General features: G+C 41.4%; 1 protein-coding gene across 1 annotated transcript in view; it reads right to left on the bottom strand.

The window, feature by feature from the left end:
- Window positions 1-6974, bottom strand: part of FHIP1A (FHF complex subunit HOOK interacting protein 1A) — a 339337-nt gene extending 332363 nt beyond the window's left edge. The window contains 1 exon segment of the mRNA XM_056802760.1: window positions 6295-6974. The gene's annotated coding sequence lies outside the window, so the exon portion shown is untranslated.
- Between the last annotated feature and the right edge of the window lie 12232 nt (window positions 6975-19206).

The following is a 19206-nucleotide window of genomic DNA, read 5'->3' as shown; positions in this document are numbered from 1 at the left end:
CCAGGGTCACCTACCAAGGAAGTATCTGAGGCCAAATTTTAAGCCTGGACCTTCTATCTCCAGGCTTGGCTCTCTATCCATTGAGCCACCTCGCTGCCCCAAGGCTAATAAAATCTTACCTCAGAAATCTGTCAAATGTTTTTGTTAAGATTAGCCTAGAACAGGAATTGTGCTAAAAGTATTTATTTCCAACAACGGCTTGATCACATGGTTTGATGGGGATACGATTGGGGATGTAGACTCTAAACAATCACCCTAATGCAAACATCAACAACATGGAAATAGGTCTTGATCCATGACACATGTAAAACCCAGTGGAATTGTGCATCAGTTATGAGAGGGGGTGGGGAGGAGGGGGAAGAAAAGAACATGATGGAAAAATATTCTAAATTAACTAAATAAATTTTCAAAAAAAATAAATAAAAGTATTTATTTCCCATCTATGTGTGAGGGGAAATGTGAAACAGTGCCTAGAACACCTCCACATTCCACTGACCTGCAATATCTTCTTAAATGTCAATTCTAACAACTGGAAAGCAAACAGCTAGAACACATGCACGTGAGCACAAGAGCACACATACACACATTCTTCAAGACCTTGTGTGGTCTCTGAATACCTTGATGAGATGCCCTAGAATAAAGTTCTCCAAAAAAATGTTTAGCTGTGCTTCATAAAAGCTAATTAGTAGCTCATCCAAAAACTGCACAGTGTTTCTGCAGCTGTTACCAATTACTGCCTTCTCTTGGGAAAAACATGAAATAAATTAACTCAAAGAACCTCACATGAAAGTGGATCCCCCAAAGCAGGGCATCTTGGGCCACAATGCTCTCTCCTGTCCAACCACACTTTGCTGTTTCCCTTGAATGAAATCCTCCCAACTAGATGAGTTCAGGAGGAAAAGTGATATGAGGGGCAGATAGGGAGTACAGTGGATAGAGCACCAGACCTGAAATTGGGAGGATCTGGATTCAAATCTGACTTCAGACACTTCCTAGCTTGTAACCCTAGGCAAGTCACTTAATCCCAATTGCCTAGTCTTTGCCTTTCTGTCTCAGAGTTGATACTAAGTCAGAAGGTAAGGATTTTAAAAATTTTGATGTATAGAAACTTCAGTTCGAGAAGCATATTGGCTGCAGGGCCCTAGACAAGTCATTGAACTTCTTAGTGAACAAAGCACCTAAGACTGCAAGTTTACAAACTGCAGAGAAGGTACTAATTTACTTGATAAAAGGACTTTCCTCACCCCAGAGCTCCCTACACCAGTGAAATTACAGCTCCAGGTTCTCCATCCTCCAGCCCCTCTCTCTCTTCCCTCCCTGTCCTTTCCTTCTACTCTCAATCTCTCAATCTCTCTCCCCCACCCCCATTCCAAGATCACTCTATCTACTGCTTTTAGCATCATTGATTGGTTTGTTTTTTCTACTGAAGTTTCTCACTGGAATCACTTAATGTTTAATTATATATTTGATTTAAAATACATACTTAATAACATATACATAAATAAAAATTAAGTGATTTGACTACAGAGCATTAAGAACTGTCATGTTCCATCGCAGTTGCTTTTGGGGAAATTGGAGATTTCAAAAAATAATAATAAGCCAACCAATGATACTAAAAGTGCCTGAGAATGAACCTGAGTTCAAATTCTGCCTGGTTAACTCATTTAATCTCTCCCAGACTGTTTCCTTATCAGTAAAATGGAGATAATAGTACCTACCTATGTAACTTAGTGAGACAATCAAATGAGAAAATATGTAAAATGCTTTGCAAACAAAGCTAAATGGTAGCTATTATTGTTGTTGTTTATTCAGCATGTTTTAATTCATATTTGGGAAGGCACTTAACTTGAGATACCCAAGAAGAAATGGGGGTGATGGGACATCCATCAGAACCCAATTGTATCATAGTCACCAGGAAGACAAGATTAAAACAAGGTCTCCAAAGGGGGACATCTTCGTCCACAAAGGAGTTTCCAACTCTTGGCGAAGATAATCTTGAGAACATGCCAGTTCTGAAAAGGAGTGAGAAACTATCATGCCAACCTCTTGCCAAGAGATGTTATGGGGAAGTCCTTTCCTTGGAGTTTTCCAGTTTCTTACTCTGGCTACATAGAGCAGGTAGGTGCCAATTATCTAGGAAGCTAGACGGGGATGCAGGCAAGGAGTACCAAGCAGATGGAGTGGATGTGCCAACCTATTTCAAGAAAAGCTGGGTAAGTTTTCTGGATAACTACATCAAATTTCAAGCTTAACTTCTCCCTTTCCCCCTGAGCAGAATATCAAGAATCCATCTTTATAAGCAAAACCAAAAAAACAATTATCACAACCATATAAATGGATGATTGATAGACAGACAGATGAGAGAGAGATGGGTGGATGGATGGATGGATGGATGGATGGATGGATGGATGGATGGATGGATGGAAACAGAGATAGATGGAAAGATAGATAACTAGTCATAAATAAATGAAGGGATAGATGGATGGGTAGATGAAGAAATAATTACATGGTGGCAACTAGGTAGCACAGTGGATAGAGCACCAGGTCTGGAATCAAGAGGACCTGTGTTCAAATCTGGAAGATATCCTGGGCAAATCACTTAACCCCAATTTGGTTAGCCCTTGCCTTTCTGTCTTAGAGTTGTCACTAAGACAGAAAGTAAAGGTTAAAAATAAACACGTGCATACATAGTTGAAGTCTGTGTAATTATAGTGACCAAGTTTAGTCCACAAGAGCTATGGGAATACATTTCTCTCTCGTCTTGACAGAGGTGCAGGACAAGGGATGTGAAACATTATATTACCATAGAACTGGTTGATGCATTAGCTAATTTCACTGAACTGCTTTTCTTTCCTCTTTATCCTCTTCAATATAAGGAATAGTCATCTGGGAGCAGGAAGATGACTATATTAAGAACTGAAAGGAATGTAAACATGAAAAATAATTTTTAAATAAATTTTTACCAAAAGAATTCATCTTGAGACCGAGCAGGGCCCATACATATAAAAGAGTAGGGTCTCTGAGCTAACATGAACTATGGCATGCCCTGAAGTTTTCCTTCTGAACTTTTCAATGCAGAACTTGACCCCAGAATCCACTATGATTTTCAGCAGTTTAAACCTAGGCACAATTACGGAGTTACCAGGAAAACAATCAAGCAAACCCCAACTTCCCCCCTTTTGAACTTAAAGAACTGATAAAGCAAGGCATGGATTCATTTTACAGAACCCAAAGTTTCAAACTTCAGGAACTTTCAGGCTGGGATATATAATGTGAATCTAAACTGGCATTATAAACTCTGGGACCAAAAAGAGGAGTGAGTTTGTTAGAACTTCAGAAGCAAGTATAGAGTATGGGATCAGGACTTCAGGGTATCAGACAAAACAACAACAAACTTGTTAGAAATTCGTGGGTATACTGGGTTGGGGGTGGGAAATTAACTCTTGCTTTGGCAGAGAATCAAGTAGCCAAAAGGCAAATTCTTTAACTTCTCTAGGACACAGTTACTCACTGATAAAAGGAGAATTTAGGGTAACAACAATAACAAGGAAAGACAAGATTACATTTAACTAGTGCTGGAGCCTCACAACAACCTGTATTATTATACCTATTTTATAGATGGGGAGAGGGAGATTGAGAAAGGTTAGGGATTTATCTGCCATCACATGGCTAATAAGTGGCAACGTACATCTTCCAATTCCAGTTCCTAAACTCTTTCCAGCACCCTGCTGCTTCCCATAGCTTAGATCCCTTTCAGAATGAACATTCTGTGGCTTTGTGATTCCAAGGCTACAAAGTTCTAGCCACAGTTAAGTAAGCAGATCTTGGGCCAAACCTTGGGAACATCCATTATCTTAACCCCTTTGTTGCTAAGTTTTCAACTCCTTTTAATGGGGTTTTCCCCCTAAAAAAAAACCTCCAATTTTATGGAGTTAATAAGAAATAGAGCTCATTGTGTGGTCAGATTTGTTGGAACACCACTACTCAATGAAATTAGGGATCCCTGTATTTGAAGGAGCAGTTAGTAACTCCTCAGCTATCCAAGTCCGGGTACAATGAGTCAGAACATGATGTGGAGGGAAGTCTCTGAGAATTCATCTTTACTGGGAAATTTCATCTTTATTGCCAATAATGCAATACAGTGAGCCAGTGAGTGTATGACAGATGCAATGACAGGTCAAGCTTTCTCCTAAATGGAAGGCAGGCTTTTAGCTAGTAATACTTGAGGGATATGGAGCTAGATAAAATGCCAGAGATCCCAAGAACAGAACTCAGCAGTGACTCATTAATTTGGAACTCAAAGAATACTACCTTTTTGTTATAATGTAATGGAAAGAGCAAGGAATTCCTAAGCGGATGATCTGGATTCAAATGCTAGTTTTGCAGCCCTAAGTTACCAGAGCAATACCCACTTCCCTAGGCCTTAATTTCCCATAAACCAAGTGGTTACTGGTCCTACAACAAAAGCTCACTCAGACTTGAAGGTTATATTACTTTCACTTCTATATGTTCATTAATATGACTGAAGAGTCATACAAACCAAAGAGGGAAAGCTATTTAGCCATTTGCAAGAACTGGTAGCTATAGTCTGGTGGCCCCTTTAATGAAGGTTCAAAAGGAATCCAGAGGTGGTATACTGTAATAGAAAGAATGTTGGGTTAGAAACAAATGATCTGAGTTCAAATCTCACTTCTGCCAGCTTTGTGACTTTAGGCAAGACAACCAATAAGCATTTAAGCTCCTATAATATCCTTCTCTGTAAAATGAGAGGGCTGCACTAAATTGCCTCTAAGGTTTCTTTCAGTTCTCAATCTCTGATCCTAGGTTCATTCTCCATCTGTCTCTAGCCACATTTTCCATGAAGCCTAACCGAGCTTTTTATTCACAATCACATGGTCCCTTAAGGTCTGTCACTAAGGAAAAGAGGGTGCAATGACAAATTAAAAAGAGAAAATACCCTCTTCTACCCACAAGAAGGATTCACTGCTGCAAAGAAAGATTTTCCAGTAATAAACTTTATCTGAAAAAGTACACTATGTGAAGAAAAATAATAATAATAAAATTTGTCAACTACTGCATGGAAGATTAAATTGCATAGAATGGGGCTGTTGCTCTGTTCAGAAAATCAGCATTATCCTAGGTTTGCTCTTTTGCAGGAACTGGCATTCACGTTCACACACCAACATCCAATGAATGAGGACAGGCAGGTTACCCTGGCAAAGCAGGCATGGAGCATTACAGAAGGAGATTTTTTCTCCCTTTAATCAAAAGGATAAAGGCGATTAAGCAGGAATTATTTTCAATGACCTACATAATTTCATCAGAGTTCCTGTGGCTATTAACAGAGAGCAGCTGACTTCCTAATGAGATGATCTGGGTAGCATGGCCTGCTAGGGTGAGGCCAAGGAGCCTAACCAATCTACTGGAAAACAATACAATTATATGAGGCATATTTCCCCCTCCGTGGCCCTTTCTCTTCCTCTGCTTTAAGAATGCTAACCTCCCCCTGGGAACCTTTTCCTATTCTCATATCAGGCTGCCTCTCCCTGGAAGAGGGGTAGGAAATGGGGCTGGGTTTCTTCATCCTTCGTGTTGACATGATTGCAGAGGTCAAAGGGGGAACATAAAATCCTACTGCTGCCATCATCACCCACATCAGCAAACCACAGGCCTTCCAGCCAGCTCAGCAGCTCTTTCCATGTCTCCATCTCCTAGCCTTGCCAAGAAGGTTTGGGTGGACTTACATCTAATTTTACAAGGGCCTTTCTGGAGTTTGGCAACAGCAGGCTGTCAACTCAACTTCCAAGTCCCTACTACACCCAGGAAGGAGGTGGCTTCAAAGCTCAGACACCGCCTTTTTCTGTTTATTTGGAAAGAGGGTGATGGACCAGGATGGCTGAGGGGAGCCTGTGCGATTGCAGTAGGAAGTTCATCATCCTAAACCCTTTTCTCCCTCTTTGCTTCAAGATACCTACTTCCTAGCACCGTAGGAAGGGGGTGGGGAGAAAAGAAGACATTCACCTCCTTCAAAACAATACTGCGCCGTCTCCCCTGGGCTGTAACCCAGTAACAGACACCTCCTGGGGTTCCAGCCGCCGCGGCTGCACGCCACCCCCTTCCTGGCAAGGAGGAGCCAACTCTTACCCTTGATGCAATTCTTTTGGGAAGGACAGGCGGGCCGCAGCGATGCCAGCTGAAGGACTGGCGATGCCAAGGCACAACGTATAGACACTTTCACCTTTTTCCCCCCAAAAGTCCCCAGCGTGGCAAATGTATGAAAAAGAAGTAACGTACCTGGGAATGGGGACGCGGGGAGGCGCTGCTGCCCCCTTCTCCAGCATATAGTAGGAGCAGCCAGATCACTTCAGATCCGATTCGTCCCACACTCTTTGGAAGAAATAAGCTCTTCGCGACTAACTTCTTCAGAAAGTTTGGGCCAAGAGAAACGCGAGCTCTCTGGGCTCAGCCTCTTCCAGGGCAGCCGGCCCAGCTAAAGGAGCGGAGGAATCACTGGGTGGGAGCAAAAGCCGGCGCAGCCCCCAGAGAACTCGCTCTGCAACCCCGAGACCCCGGTGCCTTAGGGGACGCCAGTGGGGCGCAACTCCTGGGAGGCCACCAGGGCGCGGGGAGGACTCCTAGAAGAAAGTTGACTGCTGGAAGCACCCCAGAGGAACTTTGGGGAGGTGCGCCGGACCAACTGCGGGGCCGCGCCCACTCCAGAAGCCCAGCCCTCGCCTCCGCCTCCAGCTCCCGGCAAGAGCCGGAGAGGAGGGGCCGCAACCTGCCAGGCCGGCTTCGAGGTGTGCGCACGCCCCGGTCCACCACCTGCCAGAGTCCTTCCCAGAAGGGCTGGGGCCCTCTCTCTGCCGCCCCCCTGACCGTCCGACGCTTCCCTGCATCTCCCAGCACTGCCACCTGGACTCTCTGGACTCCAGGTAATCGGCAGCGCCTTCTCCAAAGCTATGAAGGCGACCGGTTCCTGAGGTGAAGGAGGAGGAGCTGCGGGCAGAGGGAGGAACTTTCCTTCGAAACTTGAACTGGGACTGAATGGAAGACGCCTCAGCCTATCGTGGAGCCCGGGCATGAGTTGTTCTGTTCTGCACAATTTGTCACACACACACACACACATACACGCCCCTTAAGAGAGGCAGGGGGAAGCAGTAGAAAGTTTTCGTTGTGAATTCAGAGAACCTTGGTTCGAATCTCTGCTCTCGCCTTCGTTCCCTGTGTGACATTGGGCAAATTAGCTCACCTTTATGGCTAGCATTGATATAACTGCTTTGTTTATGTTATTTTCTTTGATCTTCAGAAACAATCTCTGCCTAGCATTTGGTAAGCGCATAATAAATACTTGTTGACTGGTTGGCTAAGATGAGCGAGTTGGAGCTTTTAAGGCGCTTTTCAGCGATAGAGCCCATGAACTGCCTCCTCCCGGTCCCCAGGAAGTCAGTCAGCGGCCATCCTAAAGTGGGTACAAGATCTACTGGGGCCTGGCCCACAAACGCAGTCCCCTTGCCATCAAAGGCTTCTTTTTTTTTTTAGCGCACAAGATCGAAGATGAGTGATTAAATCTCGCAGGGCAAACACAGACGAAATGGAACCGCCCCCAAACAACTTGCGGGGACAAAGTCATCGAAATGTGACTTTTCCTAAATATTCCATGAAGTGGCAGAGTTGTTGGAGAGGAGAAATTGCAATCCAGTGTGCATACGCTATAAGCACGGGATTTTCTCTCTCTCTCCTTTTTTCCACCTTGTAGTTTTAAACTTTCTCCTTTCACCTTTCCAGAAAGTTCGGGTCAGTTGCTTTTGGCACCCCTCGAGCCAAAACTGAAAACTGAACGGAGCTTAGGTGACCGCTCCCTCCCAAGAGGGAGGGTGTGTCTGCTTAGTCTGCTCCATTTCACCCCGGTCCAATTGACTAGTGTCAAAGAAGATATGCGAGGCTCGGAGAGCAGTGTCAGGTTCTGCCTTTCTGCCTCCTTTCTTGGCACGTCCGTCTTCTCAAATAAACTCCCTTTCCCCAATAGCCCCAGCCCAGCATTTTGTCAGCTGCTCTCATTTCACAGCTGTTCAAAGCTTCGCTTTCAAGTGTTGCATCTCTTGGAAAGAGCTGGGACTGGAGTAGGGAACCTCCTGCTTCTCTTGACGACAGCGACCTGGTTCTTTCACCATCACCCAATCATAGGATCGGAACTTTAGGGCTGGAAGCAAACGTCGAGGTTGTTGAGTACAACCCCCTCATTGTACAGATGAGGAAAGGGAAGCCAGCAATGGTTGAGTGAGCTGCCCCAGCTCCATTGGGCAGAAAGTAGCAGAGTTAAATTCGAAAGAGCGTTTGGCTATGGAGTCAAAGGACCTGGGTAGTAGTAATACTAACAGGAGTAGTAATACTAGTGATAACAACAATCATAATTTGTTGTTATTCGGAAATGTCTGACCCTTCGTGACCCAATATGGAATTTTCGGGGCAGAGATATTAGAGTGGTTTGCCTTTCCTTCTCCAGTTTAGTTTACAGATGAGGAAACTGGGGAAACCAGGGTTAAGTGACTTGAACAGGGTCACACAGCTAAGAAGAGAGACCAAATTTGAACTTAGTTCATTAATAACTTGTATTTACATGTCACTTTAAGATTTGCAAAGCGCTTTGCTTATATTAGCTCATTTGATCCTCATAGCTCAGTGAAGTAGGTGCTATTATTATCCCCATTTTAGGGGTAAAAAAAAAATTAAGACTGAGAGAGGTGAAATTACCTGCCCACAGTTATACAGCTCTGGGATTTGAACTCAGGTGCAAGTGGCTCAAAGTCTTACATTCTATCAACTGTAATACCTTGTTGTTCTGTTCAGATCTACTTTTCATGCTTAGTGCCAGGTTTGGCCCTAAGTAAATTACTAACTTTGGGGATGTCTCAGTTTCCTCATCTGTAAATTCCAGCTCTAGACATGATCTTGTGAATAGGGTCTCCCACCTCCAAATCCAGTACCTTTTCAGTTTCCTTTTCTCTTCAGCATGTGTCCCTTCCTTATGATATTGACTTTAAATTCTGAGCTATGGGCAATGAAAACTCAGAATTTTGCCACATGTAGAGAACTGGTGGCGTAACAAATTCAACATGGTCAAAACAGAACTTGTCTTTCTGAAGTTCCATGTTACTATCAACATTGCTGCCATCCCCCCAATTGTTCATGCTCAAAACTTCTTTATCATTCTCACTTCATCATTCTATTTGGAGATCTTGAATTCTGTTGTCATTTCTCTGGTATATAACATATCCCCTTCTCTCCATTCACACAGCTACTACCCCAGGATCCCTCCTACAAGGACTATTGCAATAACCCTTAGTTGGTCCCCCTGCCTTAAGTCTTTCCCCATCCTACAATTTGGTGCCAAAGTGACTTTCCAAAAATACAAGATAAACTAGATCATCCCCACCCTACAGACTATAGTAGCTCCCTATTACCTCCAAAATCAAATACATCTTCAGTTGGCTTTTAAATCAATCTAGAACCTGACAGTTTCCTACCTTTCTAGTCTTCTTACAATTTATTTCCCTCCATGTACCTACCCTATGATCTACTACAATGCTACACTGATCTTTTTTTTTTTGCTCCTCCCAAGTGAAACTCCATATTCTTCCTATTCAGTACTTTATTCTTCCTATTCAGTACTTCTTTATAAGATGTCCCCATGCTTCCCTGAATTCTTTTAAGACCGGTTGATCTCACTATCTGCAGGAAACTCTTTGTGTTCCTCCCTGGCTCCATTCCCTGTTAGCACCTTCCCTCTAAGACCAGCTCCCACCTTCCCTATGTTGTAGGTAAAATTGTTTTTCATATCTTCTTCCCCATGAGAATAGGAACTCAAGGAGAAGTGGCATTGGCTTTCTTTGTATCCCCAATACTTAGCACTGTTGCTGGCACCTAGTACAAGTTTAATAAATGCTAGAATTGAGGGGATGCCCCTCACCTGGGGAATGACTGAACAAGAGTTGGTATATGATAGTGATGAATACTATTGTGCTATAAGAAATGATGAGCAGGAAGACTTCAGAAAAACTTGAAAGTTGTAAATGAACTGAAGCAAAGTGAAGTAAGCAGAACCAGGAGCAAGCACATTGTATAGAGTAACAGAAAAATTGTAATGATGGTCAACTGTGAAAGACTTAGCAACTCTGATCAAGGCAATGATTCAAGACAATTCTGAGGGACCCATGATAAAAAATGTTATCTACCTCCAGAGAGAGAACTGAAGAGCTCTGAGTGCAAATCAAAGTATAATTTCATTTCTTCATTTTCTTTGCTTTTCTTGCTTCTTTTTTGTAAAGATATTTTATTTTACCAATTACATGTAATAACACATTTCCACACAAGTTTTCTGAAGTTATATGATCCAAATTGTCTCCCTACCTCCTCCAGGAGCTAGCAAGCAATTAATCTGGATTATATATGTTATCACAAAAAAAAAAAACACATTTCCATATTGTTCATTTTTCAAAGAGAATAATCATATAAAACCAAAAACCCAAATAAACTAAGTTGAGTTGTATACTTTCATCTGCATTCTGACTTCAACAGTTCTTCCTCTGGAGGTAGTTAGCATTCTTTGTCATAAGTCCCTCAGAATTGTCCTGGGTCATTGTATTGCTGAGAATAGCTATTTCTTGTTTTGGGGGGTTTTTGGTAATATGGAACTGTTTTGCATGGTTTCACATCTGTAATTGAGATCAGATTGCTAGCTGTCTAATGGATAAGGAAAGGAGGGCCTTAAGGAAGGAAGAAAATTAGGGACTTAATGAATGTTTAAAATAAATTAATCTGGAACAGCTAGGTGGCTAAGTGAATAGAGAGACAGAACTGGAGACAGGATGTCCTGGGTTCAAATCTAGTCTCGATCACCTCCTAGCTGCATGACCTTGGGCAAGTCACTTAACCCCAATGGCCTGGCCTTTACCACTCTTCTGCCTAGGAACCAATACACAATATTGATTCAAAGACAAAAGGTAAAAGTTTAAAAAAAATAATTTTTTTAAGTAGTGGTATTAAAAATAAATGTTTAGTGATTGATTTGTTGAGTGAAGTGGATAGAACACTGGGCCTGGAATCAGAAAGAACTGAATTCAAACTCAATCTTAAACATTTATTAACTGTGTGGAACCAAGCAAGTCCATTTAACTTTTGTCTGCCTCAGTTTCCTCAACTCTAACCTCTAAAACACATAAAAGCATTCAACAAAGTGTCTAGCACATAGTAGATGATAAATAAATGCTTATCTTCTCCCCCAATATACATACTGATTGAATAAAATAGGTTCCCAGGAATGAGGGGCAAGATTACTGCTTTCCATAAATTAATTGGGTGGAAACAATGACAACTGACATTAATATGGCATTTTATGATTTTTAATCTATTTTACTGATATTATCTAACTTGAGCTCTGTAAATAGATGCTGCAGCCACTAATATTCCCATTTTACATTTTCTCTTCCCATCTATAATGAAAGTGAAGCTCAGAGGAGTTAAGAGACTTTCCAAGGGCCACACAGCTTATATTGGTATCAGGTATTATGTTATCTGGCTTTAAATTCAGATCTTCCTGAATCCAAATCCAAACTTATTCCCACTGTGCCATGCTGCTTCCTCCTCTCCTGCAGTCATGTCCTAGTTCCTGCTTTGACCCATTTCTGAATAATCTCCTGGAATGTTTCCTCTGATAGTAATCAAATTAAGTCCAACTTAGAGTTTTGAGATCTTTCTTCTCTGTTAAGGGTATGAGGCATTGAGCTTCCCACCTCTTTGTGTGTGAAAGGGCAGCTGGTTGACCCCATCCAACCCTTGCTGGTATTGGTGGGTAACTGCAAGCCAGAGGGGCCAAAAATGCAGCTGTAGCTCATGACCTAAATAAAGCATGTCCCTCAGCACTTCCACTCCCAGCTCCCCAATTTATAGTGCCCATAGCCAAGGAGCTTTCACTGGAGAAGCAGGCAAAAGGGGCAGAGGTTACAGGCGAGATAACTGCAGGAAGTCCACAATGCATTTAGGGAGAAGAGTGCCTCATTCTGGCACTATTCCCACTCCTGGAATTTCTAGGGTCAAAGTATCCCATTTCAGTGACAATGAACTGGCTCTGCCCACTGGAAGAGTGAAAATGAAAGTTACCACCCAAAAAGACAATGAGGGAACAGAGGAAAGTTGATACTTATCTCCACCTGGATTCAATTCAACAAACATTTACTAACTCCCTTCTATCTGAAGAGTCTCTGACCTAGCCTGGCAGTCAGTCAGAACCTTCCACAATCTGGTTCCAATGTACAGTTCCAGCCTTATCTCACACTATTCTCCTTCACACACACACACACACACACACACACACACACACACACACACACACACACACACACACACGCTACATTCCAGCCAAAACAGATTCCTCACCATCCCCTCTTTTTATCCTGGCCTGTATGGTGCAATAATACCTTTCCAGATGGTTGAAGTCATGTAGTCTAAGCCTCCCAGTTATATAGATAAGTCCAAGGGAAGTCAAGAGACTGCCTCAAGGCCACACAGGTCACTCTCACCTCTCACATCCAATCAGTTGCAAACTCTTATCAATTCTACCTTCATACAGTCTCCTGTATATGTATCTCCCTTCTATCTTCTGACACTGCCACCACCCTAACACACCTTTTCTCGCCTCGTGCCTCAATTATTAAAATAGTCTTCTGGTTGGTCTTCTTGCCTACATTTCTCCCCAACTCCAATCCATCTTCCACTCAACTTCCAAAGGGATCTTCTTAGAAGTACATATCTGATCATTTCCTAACCCCCCTCCCAATCAATAAGCTTTTTTGTTGTTGTTCAATTATTTTTCAGTCATGTCCAACTCTCTATGACCCATTAGAGGTTTCCATTAGAGGTTTTCTTGGCAAAGATACTGGAGTAGTTTGTCATTTCCTTCTCTAGATCATTTTACAGATGAAGAAACTGAGGCAAACACGTTTAAGTGGCTTGCCCAGGGTCACACAGCTAATAAGTGTCTGAGGCAAGATTTGAACTCAGGAAAATAAGTTACTGACTTCAGATGTAGCACTCTCTCCACTTCACTACCTAGCTGCTTCTAGGCTCCAATATAAAATCTTTCATCTTGCTTTTAAAGCCCTTCATAACCTGGCCCTTTCCTACTTTTCCAGTCATCTTACATCCTACCCCACTCCTTTCACATACATATTCAGTGACCCAGACCTCACACCAAGTTCTCAACTCTGAATTTGCTCTAACTGAATGGAAGGCCTGGGATTGATTCTCTCCCTGGTCCTCTCATGGCTGCTTCCCTGGTTTCCTTTAAGTTTCAGCTAAAATCCAACCTTCTACGAGAAGCTTCTCCCAATCCTCTTAGACTGGAGCCTTCCTTCTGAGATTATCTCTAATACATCCCAAACATCTCCTGTCCAAACATTTTTGTTTGCATATTCTCTCTCCTGTTACACTGGAAGTGTAGGGCAGGGACAGCGTTCTTGCCTTTCTTTAGATCTTAGGCACTTAGCAAAGTGCCTGGTGCATAGTAGTCATATAGTAAATGCTTCTTGACTTGATAGGTACTAAATCTAGGAGTAGTTAAGTGACCTTCCCAATATCATATTAGGAATTTTGTGTGACCTTAGACAAGTCATCTTGATCTTCTCATTTTTCAATAGTAACAATGTCCAATTTTTGGCAAGAATTTAATAATTCTCTTTCAGATATCTTGTGAATTTGAGAACTACCTTGCAACAGAGGAACAGCAAGGGCTAAGCTAAGTGATTTGCCCAAAGTCATACATCTAGGAAGCATCTGAGGTCAGATTTGAACCCAGGACTGGCACTCTATCCACTGTACTACCTAGCAGCCTCTATCTTCCAGCATTCTTGGTAAAATCTTATCCCATTCTTTAAAGTCCAACTCAGGTGTTGCCTCCTTGCTGAAACCTTCCTAAATGCCCCCAGTTAGAAGTAATACCCTCCCTCCTCAAACTCTCATTCCATTCTGGATTTTACCTTTGTATTTATTGTCCGGTTGCAAAAGCAGTTCTGAATAATGACTAGACTACTGGCCTTGGAGTCAGAAAAACTGAGATCCAAATCCTACCTCTGATACTTATTAATAGCAGTTACTTACCCTCAGTTTCCTCATCTGTAAAATGACAGTTATAATACCTTCAGCACCCTTTCTCAGGGTTGTTGTGAGACTTAAATGAGATCATCCATGTAAAGTTCTTTACAAATCTTAAAATTCTACAGAAATGTTAATATTATGACTTTGATTATCTAATGATTTGTGTACTATTTTCATCCCCTTGGGGGAAAGAACTCTTATTTCATATTAAATTCTATACTACCTGGCTTAGAGTTTCCTATGCAGTAAATCTTTGTTTAATTCAACTGGAACGATAAGAAATTAAATGTAAGGGTTAAAGCTGATTGAAGGCCAGGAATGCAGACCTCTCTGGCTTGGCTGTTCTTCCCAAGATCTGTTTCCTATTGAGTACTCACATTACAGCACCAAAACTGTTTTTCTTTTGGAAAGGAGGTTGAAACAGTTTATTTAAGAAGCTTCATTATCAAAAAGTTTAACACTGGAAGGAATTCTAGAGAACTTCTACTCCAATCCCTTCATTTTTGAGAAGTGAATAATTAGGCTCAAAGAAAGTTAAATGACTTACCCAAGGTCACACAGATAACATCAGAATTGAGACTTGAATGCAAACCCAGTGTTCTTTCTACTAAACCAAATCTAGGAATGATTGACAGTTGGATGAGAAGGAAGGAAGCACCTGGCCAAATTTGTCATGAAATCTAAGAGAAGGTTTAATGCCTTGTTCTTTGCTGTCTTTACATGCTATTTTTAATAAATCAAAGGGGGAAAGTCATTCATTTGGACCATTCTTATGTTGGAATTTATACCTGAGAGACCTGGGATAGTGAATAAAGGACTTCCTTAAAGTAAAAAAAAACAGAAGGAAGGGAGGTAGCACCATAGATAGAGCGCCAGGCCTGGAATGAGGAGGTCCTGGGTTTAAATATGGCCTCAAACACTTTCTAGCTGTGTGACTCTGGGCAAGTCACTTAACATGATTGCCTAGCTTCTATGCTCTTCTGTCTTAGAATTGATACTAAGGCAGAAGGTAAGGGCTTAAAAAAAAATGTCAAAAAGACCTGGATGGTGTCCTGCCTCTCACATACTATCTATGTGACTCTGGAAGAATCACGGAATCTCTTAAAAAAAAAAGTAAGTACTGTGACTTAGAACCTTTATATTCAAATGCTTTCAGAGTTAAATTCTAAAAAAAGTCAAGTCAACAAGCATTTATTATTTTTTAAACCCTTACCTTCTCTCTTGGAATCAGCTCCAAGTATCAGTCCCAAAGCAGAAGAACAGTAAAGGCTAAGTGATTGTGATTAAGTGACTCACACAGCCAGGAAGTGTCTAACGCCAGATTTGAACCCAGGTATTCTTAATTCCAGGCCTGTATTTCAATCCACTGAGCCATCTAGCTGCCCCATCAACAAGCATTTATTAAGTATTTACTATATTCCAGGAACTATGCTAATTTCTAGAGGTATGAAGAAAGAGAAAAACAATCTCCACCCTGAAAGACCTCACATTTCTTTTATTTTTCTTCAAACCCTTCCCTTCTGTCTTAGAATCAATTCTAAGTATAAGTCCCAAGGCAGAAGAGCAGTAAGGGCTAAGCAAGTGGAGCTAAGTGACTTACTCTGGGTCCACAATGAGGAAGTGTCTGAGATCAAATTTGAAACCAGGGCCTTTTGTTTTCAGGTACAGCTCTCTATCCACTGAGCCACTCAGCTGCCCCAGAGTTCACATATCTAAAGAAATCTATCTACAATTGGTATTTCCATTTCATTTCCTCTTACTCTCTTCTAAACTCTCCACAGTGTAGCTCCCAACCTCATCATTTAATGGAAATTGTAGTCTCTAAAGTGGTCGGTGATCTTTTAATTGCCAAGTCTAATAGTCTCTTATTAATACTCTTCTTTCTTGACTTCTCTGAAGCTTTTGATACTGCCCATCACCCTCTCCTCCTTGATACTCTCTCCTCCCCAGGTTTTCATGACACTGCTCTTTCCTGATTTTCCTCCTTCTTGTCCAACTCCTCCTTCTCTTTCACTAGATATTCATCTAGGTCATTGATTCATCTAGGTGGGTATACCCCAAGGCTTTGTTCTAGTCTATTTTCTCTTCTCCCTCTATGTTTTTCCTGGTGATCTAATCAACTCTAATCATATCTCTATGCAAATGACTCCCAAATCTATGTATCTATCCCTAACCTCTCTGTTGAGCTCCAGTCTTGCATCACCAATTGCCCTTTGAACACCTGGAACTGGATGTCCCATAGACATAATCAGCATGTCCAAAACAGAGTCTGTCCTTCTAAGCCCTTCCCTCTTCCAAACTTCCCTGTGATGGCAATGTGGAGGGTACTACCATACTCCCAGCCACCCAGACTCACAACTTTGGTGCCATCTTTGATGCCTCACCCACGTTCAATCTGTTGCCAAGTCTTTTTGTTTCTACCTTCATATTGTCAGCAAACACTCCCTTCTCTCTACTCATGTAGTCGACATCCTGGTTCAGTTCCTCCTAATGTCTTGGTCTTCTCACCTCTCAGATCAAGCCCCATTCTAGTCCATTCTCCATTCAGTTGTCAAATTGATCTTCCTAAAAAACAAATCTGGAAAACAATTCTGAGCTACCACCTCAAATCCACCAGATTGGTAAACATGACCAAAAAGGAAAATGATAAATGCTGAAAGGCATGTGGGAAAATTGGGACACTCATGTACTGTTGGTGGAACTACAGACTAATCCAACCATTCTGGAGAGCAATATAGAATTCAAGGGGCCACAAAACTATAAATGCTCTTTGACCCAGCAATACCACTACTGGTTCAGTACCCCAGAGAGATCAGAGATAATGGGAAATGCTCAATTTAATTGTGGTTGGACTCTGAATATTTATATATGTGGTCAATAGGGATTTAATTTCTAAATCCCAAAATGAATTACTAATTAAATGGAATTTATGATAGTTTATTTACAATAGAGGGAAGATATTAAGGAAGAGAGAAAAGGGAGAGGGAGAGAGAGAGAGAGAGAGAGAGAGAGAGAGAGAGAGAGAGAGAGAGAGAGAGAGAGAGAGAGAGAGAGAGAGAGAGAGAGAGAGAGAGAGAGAGAGAGAGAGAGAGAGAGAGAGAGAGAGAGAGAGAGAGAGAGAGAGAGAGAGAGAGAGAGAGAGAGAGAGAGAGAGAGAGAGAGAGAGAGAGAGAGAGAGAGAGTACTCTGGCTTCCACTGATACCAGTTAGAAATTCTAAGCCCCAGCCAGGGGAAAAGTCTCAAGAAGATGGGCCTTTCCTGGAGACTTCACACCTCCAGAAAAGTGGGGTCACTAAGTCAGCCTTTCACTCACCAAGGATGACAGTCTAAAAGGAAAGCAGTCTGAGGTCTCCTGGAGTTCCTCCAGGGTCAAGTTCCTCTTCCAGTCTCTCCTCAAGTGTCTGTCCTCCAGTCTTTATTTGGAGTCAGAGTTCTTCCATCTCAAATGCCTTCCATGGTCCTCTTTTTAAAGATCTATTTTTCTTGTGTCCCCTCCCCTAAATTTCACATCTACCAATCACAGCAGACGCTCTGCTCTAGGACTTCCCAGAAAGCAATTAGTCAATTCTAATTCATTACCCACTATCACGCATGTGGGTCACAGACCTCCCACCTCATGATTAAGTTGGATATTGACACCCTTGGTGATCAGACCTAACATGGGCAGATCTTCCTACTCAACTTCAAGTACTGTACTTACATTTCTGGGGATTAAATCAACAAATAGACAGAGGATTACAATTCAATCTTCACAATCAAGGAAGAGCTAAGTACCTTCATTGTTACAATCAGGGGAGAGCTAAATTCAATCTTCACAATCCCCCCTGATGATCATTGGGAGACTAGTTTCCCCCATTGATCATTTAACAGAATCTTCTTGTAGTCCTAAAATCTTCTAACTCCAGATGTAGACAATATTTCAATTTCTAAGAGGAAATTACAATAGTTAGGGATAAATAGAAAAGAAAAAAAAGCAAAACCAATGTTTTGCTAGATGTATTGACAAAAAGTCAAATTAGGGGGCAGTCCCCTTTGGCATAAAAGTGTACATTTACAATAAATGTTCAAGTCCTTTTTTCAATCAATTGCACCCAAAAATTCATTCTGGATCTTCCTGATGCAGTGTAGGTTTTTGCAAGCATATTTTTTTCAAAGAGTTCATTCTTCTGGGTTCAAGGAGTTAGCAAACTTCTTTTCCTGAAATTCTTCTCAAACAAAATTTAAATCTTGGATTTTTTAAAATAAAAATACAATACAATCCCCCCCCAAAGAGCGTGTTTATCAACACCCAGATCAATTCAAAGTGGTTGAGTTATGGATGTATGAGTCAATTTAAAAGAAGAAATAAACCAAAAACATAAAAGAAAAATAGAGGGGAAAATTAAGCTTTTTAGAGAAATAAAAAGTCAAAATAAAAACCAAAATATCAACAATTATGTATATAAAATTTCTGAATAAAAAAGAATAAATTCATAACAGGATCTTGTTATTAGTATCCAATTAAAGTAAATTTCTGTCCTACAAATCTATAGGGGGGAAAATTGCAGTATTGTTGTATTTACCCATTTTAAGTCAGGACTACAGGAAATTGCCATAATATAAAAGAGAGAAAAAAAACTAGATTTTTGTGTAAAAAGGGAAGTGTGATTCCTTAGTCTGATCTTTTGTCATTTCTCAGGGATAGGAGAGCCAGACTAGCCAATTGTTAGGTAGTTTCATAGAAAGCATTTTACAAGGAGTGGGGTTCAAGGAGTCCTGCATCTTAAACATATGTTAAGCACCACAACCTCAAATCTCACACTGGGTTCAAGTAATTTCATATTGGCATAGAAATTCGTCAATCCCACATGAATTGGTTTCCTTTTGACCTGTGTGCTCTTTTGGTACTTTTTGGGTTAAATCTGGGCTTCTATGGCACTATGTAGATAAAATCTGTGCTCCTTTTTGATCCCAGAATCTAGAATCAGACACAATCATTAATAATAGTCTCATAACATTTATCAATAAATGGTAGATTCCCATAGTCTAAAGCTTTTGGGTATGCATTTATATGC

Source organism: Monodelphis domestica, chromosome 6 (genome assembly GCF_027887165.1).
Source record: "Monodelphis domestica isolate mMonDom1 chromosome 6, mMonDom1.pri, whole genome shotgun sequence".
NCBI lineage: Eukaryota > Metazoa > Chordata > Mammalia > Didelphimorphia > Didelphidae > Monodelphis > Monodelphis domestica.
Note: the sequence above shows the minus strand (reverse complement) of the source record. Positions and strands in the feature narration are given on the sequence as shown.